The 12,697-nt window shown below is 38.1% G+C and overlaps 1 protein-coding gene and 1 pseudogene across 1 annotated transcript in view; both read left to right on the top strand.

Moving 5' to 3' along the window:
* The window catches only part of LOC147912121 (uncharacterized), a 39,493-nt gene that overhangs the window by 10,586 nt on the left and 16,210 nt on the right, over window positions 1-12,697 (top strand). The gene's annotated exons all lie outside the window — the stretch shown is intronic.
* LOC147912122 (uncharacterized) lies at window positions 259-1,749 on the top strand (annotated as a pseudogene).

The following is a 12,697-nucleotide window of genomic DNA, read 5'->3' as shown; positions in this document are numbered from 1 at the left end:
CCAGAGAGAATCTGTGAAAGTAAAGAAGTAGTCAATATGAAGAAAATATCAGCCTTACTCCAAATCTGTCTGAACAAGAAAATTACTGGGGTTAAACCACATGAATGCAGTACATGTGGAAAAGGCTTCATGCGTCATTCATCCCTTTACAGGCACATCAGATGTCACACTGGACACAAACCATATGAGTTTCAAAAATATGCAAAGAAGCCATATAAATGCAAGGTATATAGGAAAGCCTTCTGTTATCTCCAATTTTGTGAAAAACATGAAGGAAATCATAAAAGAAAACCTATAAATGTAAGGAACCTGGGAAAGCCTTCATGTGGCTCAAACCCTTTGACGACACATGATAATGCACACTGGAAATGCTCCTTATACAGGTAAGGAATGTAGGAAAGGCTTTACTTGTTCCAGTTCACTTCAAATACATGAAAGAGCTCAATCTGAAGAGAAACCCTATCAATGTAAACAATGTTGAAAAGCCATTATATATTATTATTATTTTAAAAAATATGAAAGGACTCACACAGCAGAGAAACTCTATAAATATAAAAAATGCTGTAAAGCCTTCAGTTCTTCCAATTCTCTTCAAAACCATGGAAGCACTCATACTAGGGAGAAACCTTATGAATGTAAGGAACGTGGGAAAGCCTATGGATATTATAGTTCTTTACAGAGACAAGAAAGGACTCAGGAGAGAAACCCTATGAATGTAAACAATGTGGTAAATCATTCAGATCTCATCTAGGTTTCCAAATACATGAAAGAACTCACACTGAAGAGAAACCCTGTGAATGTAAAATATGTGGTAAAGCCTTCACTTGTTCTAGTTATTTCCAAGTACACAAAAGAACTAATACTGGAGACAAACCCTATGAATGTCATGAATGTGGGAAAGCCTTCATTTGTCACACATTCTTTTGAAGACACATGAGAGTGCACACTGGAGAGAAACCATATAAATTTGAAGAATGTGGGAAAGCCCTCTGTCATCCCAGTTTTGTCCAAAAGCATGCAAGAACTCACTGGATAAAACCTCTTGAATGTAAATAATGTGGGAAAGACTTTAATTGGCTCACATCCTAAAATATGAAAAATCCTACCAATAAGAAATATCAATGTAAGTAACATGAGAAAGCTTGCTGGGAATTAATGTATGTATAATGTTCCAGAAAACTTTCAATATGAAAGGGTTTTACTAAGCTTCCTTCTTAAAGTATATCATTGGACTGTGGATTTCTACTAATTACATTCACAAATGAATATTGAGGTGAGGTAGTTCTTCAAGTCATCTTTGAACAGTAATATATAAAATTAATAGGTAGTGATTTTTCCTTAAACCAGTTAATGATATTTCTCTTTCCATTTAGAAGCCAGTTGGATCCATGGGTGAATTGAAGTGTATACATAATTCACGGTTAGGTTTAATATTTTTATAATGTTTTATTTGTTCTATGTTAAGGAGCAACTGAAAATTGACAGTTTGGTATTTGTTAAGATTTTCCTACTGGTCATGTGACAATTCCTGGATATCCCTAGTCTATTAGATAGCTTCTACTTTTCTTATTGAGAAAGCTCCTTTTTTTTGGTGTGGGTGGACATAGGATCTTTTTGCCATTTTCTATAGTATTAAACAAGTTGAAATAATTTTTTCTGTATGGCAAGTTTGTCAAAGAGTATAGTTTCATGTGAATTATTTTTTTCGTATTTGAACTTTTGCTTGTTGTCTTTCCTTCTGACTAGGTTTGGTGAATAGACCTTGAATTAAGAAGACAGCCCTAAGATAGGACAAGAAATCTAGAGTTGGAGATATCCTCCCTGTGTGGAATGTTAGGAACTAGATTTTTCATTATCCATCCCCTATATGGCTCCATGTTGGAATTCACCAATAGCCTAACTTGCAAGACATTTTGAAGTCAGAAGTGAAGAAGGCATTTTTCAAATTTTGGAACCACCATACAGGGAGAGAGACAGATACATAGGAGCTTAGAGGAAATCATGTTCCAGCCCATTTTACAGATTCCATGCCCTTCCAGTCAAGAGTATCTTCAAACAAAACCCAACTGTTTGATTTCCATTTTCTTAGAGATGTAGGTTTCCACTGATGTCTTTATAAGTTCCACATCAAAGAGACACGATAGTTGGATTTTTCTGTAAGCCTTCTTGTGTTGACCAGGAAACTAATTCAGACTTTCATGATTGGGATTATTCTCATTCCCTTCTTCTCTAGATTATATCTGCATAAGATTTAATTTGGATAGGAAATATCTTATGCTGTTAATAATGTTAGAGACTATTTCTTATTGACTGCGACATCCACAATGGTGTCATCAAAAAGAACAACATTGGAGTTCGTTTCCCTGCCTCATTGTGCCTTGACCTAATCCTTCCATATAAGAATAAGCACCTTCCTCATGTCAGGAAGACTGTGGGTGTTTCCTGTTACTTGTAGCTGAATGTAATCCCTCAATATGTTTTCAATTATGTTTGATTTTATTTGATGAAAAGTATGTGCATTTTTTTGTGAAACATTTCTGTAGTTCATTCAAAGAAATATTTTATCGTCTGTTTTCTAAGCTCTCATGCTAAAAAATATTATTTTTTATTTCTTCAGAAGATATGTTAAAATATCCCATTATAATTGTTGATTTTCAGAAAAACTGCAGTTTTCTTCATTTAATTATCGTACATTATGAGTCAGTATTATCATGTGCATACAAGTTCAGGTTTTTCCTCAGGCAAATTTTATTTTTAACTCTTTTATCATTATAATTTTTGTCATGAAATGAATGTCTCATCCATTCTTAATACCAAAAACTTAACTTATGGTTTTTAAAGTTCCCTTTTGCAAGTGATCTGCAGAATTACATCTGTAGTCAAAGAGAGGGGTGTAATGTTATGAAGGCTGACATATGACCCTTTTCTTTTTGTGTCATTAGTAGGAGGGTCAAACCTTGAAAACCTTCTCCATCTACATCTACACACCTTAAAGATCCAACCCATTCTTTTTTGCACAAACCACCTGAACCAGCCTACACTTCCCCTACTCTCACTAAAAAGTACCTTTGAGTAATGAATATTTTTCTATTCACATGATGCATGTGGTGACATAAGTCTTGCCATGCAACCCCATTTTGGGTAGGGTGTTAATCTTTCCCCCAAAAGGGCTATGAGAAAGCAGAAGGTAACCCATCAAAAATGTCTTTTGGGTCATGAACACATTTTCATGGTGTGGAATTTTTAGAAGACGAGGATAAGGTAAACAAAGGCAGAGATCCCAGTATGGGGCCGGCCCCGTGGCTTAGCGGTTAAGTGCTCGCGCTCTGCTGCTGGCGGCCTGGGTTCGGATCCCGGGCGCACACGGACGCACTGCTTCTCCGGCCATGCCGAGGCCGCGTCCCACATACAGCAACTGGAAGGATGTGCAGCTATGACATACAACTATCTACTGGGGCTTTGGGGGAAAAAAAAGGAGGAGGATTGGCAATAGATGTTAGCTCAGAGCCGGTCTTCCTCAGCAAAAAGAGGAGGATTAGCATGGATGTTAGCTCAGGGCTGATCTTCCTCACATACACACACAAAAAATCAAAGAGCGACCTCAGAAATTATTTCTAAAAAGGAGAAATTTTCACTGGGTTAATCAGTAGAGTAAGTTATGCTCCCAGGACACTGGTGATGTCAATTAAAAAAGGTCATGAAGTGCAAGAGAAGTAAGAGGTTTATTTGGGGTCCTGGGAATTGCAATTCAGGAGACACTGATTTGAGTAGAAACTCAAATGTGCTCCGAAGTGGACAAAGGAGGCAGCAGGGGTTTACAAAGGCAAAACCACAAGCTTACATAAGTTCTCTTCAACAATCAATGATCTCTTTCGCTCTCCTCCCTCCCCCCTTCCCCTCTGGTAACCACCAATCCAATCTCTGTCTCTATGTGTTTGTTTGTTGTTGTTATTATCTACTACTTAATGAGTGAGATCATATGGTGTTTGACCTTCTCCCTCTGACTTATTTCACTTTGCATAATACCCTCAGTGTCCATGCATGTTGTCAGAAAATGGCTGGATTTCATCGTTTCTTATGGCTGAATAGCATTCCATTGTGTATATATACCACAGCTTCTTTATCCATTCATCCCTTGATGGGCACTTAGGTTGCTTCCAAGTCTTGGCTATTGTGAATAACGCTGCAATGAACACAGGGGTGCATGTATCTTTACGCATTGCTGTTTTCAAGTTCTTTGGATAAATACCCAGCAGTGGAATAGCTGGATCATATGGTAGTTCTATCCTTAATTTTTTGAGGACTCTCCATACTGTTTTCCCTAGTGGCTGCTGCACCAGTTTGCACTCCCACCAGCAGTGTATGAGAGTTCCCTTCTCTCCACATCCTCTCCACCACATGTTGTTTCCTGTCTTGTTAATTATAGCCATTCTGATGGGCGTGAGGTGATATCTCATTGTAGTTTTGATTTTCATTTCCCTGATAGTGATTTTGAACATCTTTTCATGTGTCTGTTGGCCATCTGCATGTCTTCTTTGGAGAAATGTCGGTTCAGGTCTTTTGCCCATTTTTTAATTGGGTTGTTAGTGTTTTTGCTGTTGAGACACACGAGTTCTTTATATATTTTGGAGATTAACCCCTTATCAGATGTATGGTTTGCAAACATCTTCTCCAAATTGTTAGGTTGTCTTTTCGTTTTGTTGATGGTTTTCTTTGCTGTGCAGAAGGTTTTTTGTTTGATGTAGTCCCATTTGTTTATTTTTTCTATTGTTTCTCTTGCCCGGTCAGACATGGTGCTTGAAAATATGTTCTAAGACCGATGTCGAAGAGTGTACTGCCTATGTTTTCTTCTAGAAGTTTCATAGTTTCAGGTCTTACATTCAAGTCTTTAATCCAGTTTGAGTTAATTTTTGTGTATGGTGTAAGGTAAGGGTCTACTTTCATTTTTTTGCATGTGGCTATCCAGTTTTCCCAACACCATTTGTCAAAGAGACTTTCTTTTCTCCATTGTATGTTCTTGGCTCCTTTGTGGAAGATTAGCAGTCCATAGATGTGTGGGTTTATTTCTGGGCTTTTGATTCTATTCCATTGATCTGTGTGTCTGTTTTTGTGCCAGTACCATGCTGTTTTGGTTACTATAGCTTTGTAGTATATTTTGAAATCAGGGAGTGTGATACCTCCAGCTTTGTTCTTTTTTCTCAGGATTCCTTTAGCTATTCAGGGTCTTTTGTTGTTCCATGTAAATTTTAGGATTCTTTGTTCTATTTTTGTGAAAAATGTTGTTGGAACTTTGATAGGGATTATATTGAATCTATAGATTGCTTTAGGAAGTATGGATATCTTAACTATGTTAATTCTTCCAATCCAAGAGCACGGAATATCTTTCCATTTCTTTGTGTCTTCTTCAATTTCTTTCAGCAATGTTTTATAGTTTTCCGTGTACAGATGTTTCACCTCTTTGGTTAAGTTTATTCCTAGGTATTTTATTCTTTTTGTTGCAATTGTAAATGGGATGGTATTCTTAATTTCTCCTTCTGCTACTTCGTTGTTAGTGTACAGAAATGCAACTGATTTTTGTATGTTGATTTTGTATCCTGCAACTTTACCATATTCGTTTATTACTTCTAAAAGTTTTCTGGTGGATTCTTTAGGGTTTTCTATATATAAAATCATGTCATTTGCAAATAGTGAGAGTTTCACTTCTTCCTTTCCAGTTTGGATCCCTTTTATTTCTTTTTCTTGCCTGATTACTCTGGCTAGAACTTCCAGTACTATGTTAAATAGGAGTGGTGACAGTGGGCATCCTTGTCTGGTTTCTGTTCTTAGAGGGATAGCTTTCAGTTTTTCACAATTGAGGATGATATTAGCTGTGGGTTTCTCATATATGGCCTTTATTATGTTGAGGTACTTTCCTTCTATACCCATTTTACTCAGAGATTTTATCATAAATGGATGCTGTATCTTGTCAAATGCTTTCTCTGCATCTATTGAGATGATCATGCGATTTTTATTCTTCATTTTATTAATGTGGTGTATCATGTTGATTGATTTGCGAATGTTAAACCATCCCTGCATACCTGGAATAAATCCCACTTGATCATGGTGTATAATCTTTTTAACGTATTGTCGTATGCGATTTGCTAGTATTTTGTTGAGGATTTTAGCATTGATGTTCATCAGTGATATTGGCCTGTAGTTTTCTTTTTTTGTGCTGTCCTTGTCTGGTTTTGGTATCAGGGTAATGTCGGCTTCATAGAATGAGTTAGGGAGCTTCCTCCCCTCCTCCATTTTTTGGAAGAGTTTGAGAAGGATAGGTATTAAGTCTTCTTTGAATGTTTGGTAGAATTCACCAGGGAAGCCGTCTGGTCCTGGACTTTTATTTTGGGGGAGGTTTTTGATTACTGTTTTGAGCTCCTTACTGGTGATTGGTCTATTCAAATTCTCTACTTCTTCTTGATCCAGTTTTGGAAGGTTGTATGATTCTAAGAATTTATCCATTTCTTCCAGATTGTCCAATTGGTTGGCATATAGCTTTTCATAGTATTCTCTTATAATTTCTGTATTTCTGAGGTGTCGGTTGTAATTTCTTCTCTTTCATTTCTGATTTTACTTATTTGAGCCTTCTCTCTTTTTTTCTTGGTGAGTCTAGCTAAAGTTTTGTCAATTTTATTTATCTTTTCAAAGAACCAGATCTTGGTTTTATTAATTTTTTCTATTGATTTTTTGGTTTCTATTGATTTCTGCTCTGGTTTTTATTATTTCTCTTCTTCTACTGATTTTGGGCTTGGTTTGTTCTTATTTTCCCAGTTCCTTTAGGTGCATTGTTAGATTGTTTATTTGAGATTTTTCTTGTTTGTTGAGATAGGCCTGTATTGCTATAAACTTCCCTCTTAGAACCGCTTTTGCTGTATCCCATAAATTCTGGCATGTCGTATTTTCATTTTCATTTGTCTCCAGGTATTTTTTGATTTCTTCTTTGATTTCTTCGTTGACCCAGTCGTTGTTCAGTAGCATTTTGTTTAATCTCCGCGTATTTGTGGCTTTTCTGATTTTCTTTTTTTTTTTTTTTTTAAAGATTTTATTTATTTTATTTTTTCCCCCAAAGCCCCAGTGGATAGTTGTATGTCGTAGCTGCACATCCTTCTAGTTGCTGTATGCGGGACTCGGGCTCAGGATGAACGGAGAAGTGGTGCCTCGATGCGCACCCGGGATCCGAACCCGGACCACCAGCATCGCAGCGCGCGCACTTAACCACCAAGCCACAGGGCCGGCCCTGATTTTCTTCCTATAGTTGATTTCTAGTTTCATACCGTTGTGATCAGAAAAGATGCTTGGTATTATTTCAATCTTCTTAAATTTATGGAGACTTGTTTTGTGGCCTAATATGTGATCAATCCTGGAGAATGTTCCATGTGCATTTGAAAAGAACGTGTATTCTTCGGTTTTTGAATGGAATGCTCTGTATATATCTACTAGGTCCATCTGTTCTAGTGTATCATTTAAGGCCAATGTTTCCTTATTGATCTTCTGTTTGGATGATCTATCACTTGGTGTAAGTGGAGTGTTAAAGTCCCCAACTATTATTGTGTTACTGTCTATTTCTCTTTTTATGTCTGTTAATAATTGCTTTATATATTTAGGTGCACCTACATTGGGTGCATAGATATTTACAAGTGTTATATCCTCTTGTTGGATTGTTCCCTTGATCATTATGTAATGCCCTTCTTTGTCTCTTTTTACAGTTTTTGTTTTAAAGTCTATTTTGTCTGATATGAGTACTGCTACCCCAGTTTTCTTTTCATTGCCATTTGCATGGAGTATCTTTTTCCATCCCTTCACTTTCACTTTGTGAGTGTCTTTAGGTCTGAAGTGTGTCTCTTGTATGCAGCATATATATGGTTCTTGTTTGTTTATCCAATCAGCCAACTTATGCCTTTTAATTGGAGCTTTTAGTCCATTGACATTTAAAGTAGCTATTGATAAGTATGTACTTACTGCCATTTTTTAACTTTTGTTTTTCTCAGTGTTTTAGTAGTCCTTCTCTGTTCCTTTCTTCTTCTATACAGAATCGATTGTCTCTTTAGTTTGACCTCTGTCTGAAAGCTCTACTCTTTAACTCCCCTCCTCCCTCATTTTATGTTTTTGATATCATATCTAACCTCATTTTTGTGCATTTGTATCCATTACCCTCTTATCATGGAAATAGATAATTTTTCCTATTTGTGGTCTTCTCTTTTCCCCTTAAATCAGTCCGTTTAACATTTCTTGTAGCACTGGTTTCATGGTGACAAACTCCTTTAATTTTTGCTTGTCTGGGAAATTTTTGATCTCTCCTTCCATTTTGAATGATAACCTTGCTGGGTAGAGTATTCTTGGCTGTAAGTTTTTTCCTTTTAGCACTTAAATATATCATGCTATTCTCTTCTAGCCTGTAAGGTTTCTGCTGAGAAGTCAGCTGATAGCCTTATGGGGTTTCCTTTGTATGTAACTTGACTTTATCTTGCAGCTTTTAGGATTCTCTCTTTATCTTTAATTCTGGACATTTTGATTATGATGTGTCTTGGTGTGGGCCTCTTTGGGTTTATCTTGTTTGGGGCTCTCTGTGATTCCTGTACCTGGATGTCTGTTTCCTTCCTTAGGTTAGGGAAGTTTTCAGCTATTATTTCTTGAAATAGATTCTCTGCCCCTTTGTCTTGCTCTTCTCCTTCCGGGACACCTATAACACGGATGTTAGCGTGCTTGATGTTGTCCCAGAGGTCCCTTAGACTGTCCTCACTCTTTTTAATTCTTTTCTCTTTTACCTGTTCAGCTTGGGTAATTTCTTCTAGTCTTTCATCCAGCTCACAGATCTGTTCTTCTGTATCCTCTACTCTGCTTTTGAGTCCCTCTAGTGAATTTTTCATTTCCAGTATTGTATCCTTCATTTCTGATTGGTTCTTTTTTTTTTTTGATTTTGATTTATTTATTTTTTTCCCCCAAAGCCCCAGTAGATAGTTGTATGTCATAGCTGCACATCCTTCTAGTTGCTGTATGTGAGATGCGGCCTCAGCATGGCCGGAGAAGCGGTGCGTAGGTGCTCGCCTGGGATCTGAACCCGGGTCACCAGCAGCGGAGTGCACGCACTTAACCGCTAAGCCACGGGGCCGGCCCTGATTGGTTCTTTTTTATATCTTCCATTTCTTTGTTGACATTCTCACTGAGTTCATCTATTCTTCTCCCCACATCAGTGAGCATCCTTAACGCTCTTAGTTTGAACTCTCTGTCAGGTAGGTTGCTCATTTCTGTTTCACTTAGTTCCTTTTCTGGAGTTTTGTCCTGTTCCCTTACTTGGAATGTATTCCTTTGCCTCCTCATTTTGCCTCTTTCCCTGTGCTTGTGACTATGTATTAGGTAGGTCAGCTACGTCTCCTGCTCTTGGATAGGTGACCTTATGTAAGCGATGGCTTAGGAGGCCTGCCGTGTGCTTCCCTCAGTTCTCAATGTTCCAGGGGTGACCCCTATGTGGGCTACGTGTGTCCTTCTGTTGTGGCCTGTTTGCTCTCCCTGTAGGTGCCCAGGTTGGCCAAGTTATGTTCCTAGCCAGCTGTTGTAATGCTCAGCTGCTTGTAGTTGTTGTGGGCCCTTTAGTCTCTTTATCAGGTGTGGGGAGCCCCAGCACAGTTGGCTGCAAGTTCTAATACCACATTTGTGTTGCAGTATTTCTTTTAAGTGAGTAGGCCCCCAGTGTGGCAGGTTGTTAGGCTCAGGGCCTTACAATTGCTATAAGCCTCCAGCCTTTAGGTCTCTTGTCAGCTCTCTGAGGATTGCAGCTGGGTGGGGCTGGCCTCAGGCACGGGAGCACCCAATTGTTTCAGGCTTTGGAAGGTGGAGTAAACCCCCTATGTGGGTCTTTGAGAAGCACAAGTCTTCTGCAGCTGACAAGCCCTGCCGCCCACAGGTCCACACACATAGTTAACACAGTCCTGCCCCAGGTGTGCGCCCCGACCTCACGAAGTGGACCCAGTCTCTCCACGGCGGGAGCCCCACACACTCCACCACCGCCCCACACTCTCCACCCACTCCTTGTGCATGCCCTGCCCCACTGAAGTGGGCTCATTTGCCAGGCTGCAGAGAATCCAGTCACAATGCAAGCCCACAAGTTGCCTGAGGGCTTGTTGTTGGGTGGGGCCAGTCTCTAGGGTGGGCTGCCTGCCCTGGCTGAACTGGATTAAATCAGTGCTCTAGCGGGTGGGGCAGACCCTGGGCTAGCAGGCCTCAGGGAGAACTCCAATGGCATCTGTGTCAGCACACCCACACCAGGCCACAACAGTGGCCGCTGCCAATGTCCCAGTCCCTGGAGAGGTCTCACCTCTCACCGAGATGCACACGGGGCGTATTAGGTGAGTCTCTTTTCACCAAAGCACTGTGCACCTTTCTTTCTGGTGATTTTAGGTTGCTTTCTGAAACGGGTGAGTTTGCGTGTGGGCCCTTTAAGAACTGGTTTTCATTTCTTTGTGAACCAGCTTTTCTGGGGGTATTCCCCAATGTTTTAGTAGCAGGCAAAGTCAGATATTATGCCACTCCAGACAATGCAGATTTCAAACCAAGGAAAATTCAGAGATAGAGAGCGGCATTAGATACTGCTAAAGAGGTCCATTCTCCAAGAAGGCACAGCAATCCTTCACCTGTACCTGCATAACAACAGAGGGACAAAATACAGGAGGCTAGAACTGATACAATGCCGAGAGAAACAGATGAATCCAGTACCACACCTGTATAACTCAACATCCTGTTATCATGAATTATAAATTCCAGTAGGCAGGAGATGAGAAAGGACAGAGGTGAACTGAACAGCACCATGAAACAACTAGATTTCATTGTAGTCTATGGAATACTTCATACACAACAGCAGAATATACATTCTTCTCATGTTCACACGGAACATTCACCTGGACAAACCACATTCTGGGACATAAAGCACACCTTAACAAATTTGAAAGAACAGAAATTACACCAAGTATGCTCTCAGACTTACAGGCATTCATCTAGAAGTCAAGAACAGCATGATATTTGGAAAACCCCAAAATATGTGGAGATTAAACAACACATTTCTAAATAATACATCAGATCAAAGAAAAAGTCTCAATAGAACTAAAAATTATTTTGAACTAAAGGAAATAAAACCACAACATACAAAAGGTTCTTGGATGCAACAAAAGCAGTGCCTAGAGTGAAATTTATGCCATCGAACAAATACACTGGAAAAACCAAAGATCTATAATCAATAACGTAAGCATCTACCTTAGAAAACAATAAAAAGAAGAGCAAATTAAACCCAAGGTAAGCACAATAAAAGAAATAATAAAAGTCAGAAGAGAAATCAATGTCATTGTGGAAATCAATGGGGAATATTAAAACAAAAAAGCCTGGTTCTTTGACAAGACTAATAAAATTGATAAACTTCTAGTCAAGATAATAAAGAAAACAGTAAACTTCTAGTCAAGATAATAAAGAAAACAGTAAAGACAGAAATTACTACTACCAAAAAGAAAGGAGCAGGAAATGAAAATAAATAAGAATTTAATAAATAATTTATAGATAAATTTATAAATAAATAAAATACAACATCCATTTATGATAATCAACCAGTAATAGAGGGGAACTTCCATATCTTAAGGACATCTTTATGAATGCTGCAGCAAAATTTATAACATTTGTTCCACATGACATGATTGTCTCTGTGAAACCTCTGAAAGAATTCACAACAGAAATAACTCCTGGAATTAACAGGAGAGTGTAGCAAGGTTGAAGATGCATGAGTCAACTGCTTTATATATAGACACACACAAATATACTCAAGTGATCTTTAACAAAGAAGGAAAGGCAATTAAATTGAAAAATAAAGTCTTTTAAACAAATAGTGGTAGAAATAATGAATATCCACATGCAAACACACACCAAGACAAAACAAATGTAGACACAGGCCTTACACCATTCACAAAAATTAAGTCAAAACACATCACAGATCTACATGTAAAATGACAAAGGACTAAATTCCTAGAAGATAACGGAGGAGAAAATCTAGATGACCATTGGTTTGCAGTTGAGTGTTTACATACAAAATCAAAATGTGAAGTTCACAAAAGAAAAAAAAATTTACTTAAAATGAAAAACTTCTGCTCTGAGGAAGACAGTATTAAGAGAATAAAAACATAAGTTACAGAGTAAGAGAAAATCTTGTCTGATAAATGAGTGGTATCAGAAATATCCAAGAAACACTTAAAATTCAACAGTCAGAAGACAAACCACTAAATTAAAAAATGGGCAAAAGATCTGAACAGACAGCTCACTGAAGAAGATATACAGATGGGAAATAAGCAATATGAAAACAGGCTCCACATCAAATATCATTGGGAAATTGTAAATAAAACAATGAGGTATCATTAAAAACTTATTAAATGGATAAAACTCAAAACACTCAGAACACTAATATTGGTGAAGAAGCAAAGCTACAGGTAATCCTCATTCATTGCTGGTGGAAATGAAATTTGGTATGCCTACAATGGAAGACAGGAACTTTCTTTAAACAAAATACACCGTTACTACATAGAGTGAGATCCAGCAATCACACTCCTTGGTATTTTTCCAAATGAATTGAAACCTTATGTTCACACAAAACTACACACGAATGTTTATAGGCACTTTATTCATAATTGGC

Source organism: Ceratotherium simum, chromosome 39 (genome assembly GCF_057802395.1).
Source record: "Ceratotherium simum simum isolate JZ-2026a chromosome 39, ASM5780239v1, whole genome shotgun sequence".
Taxonomy (NCBI): Eukaryota; Metazoa; Chordata; class Mammalia; order Perissodactyla; family Rhinocerotidae; genus Ceratotherium; species Ceratotherium simum.
Note: the sequence above shows the minus strand (reverse complement) of the source record. Positions and strands in the feature narration are given on the sequence as shown.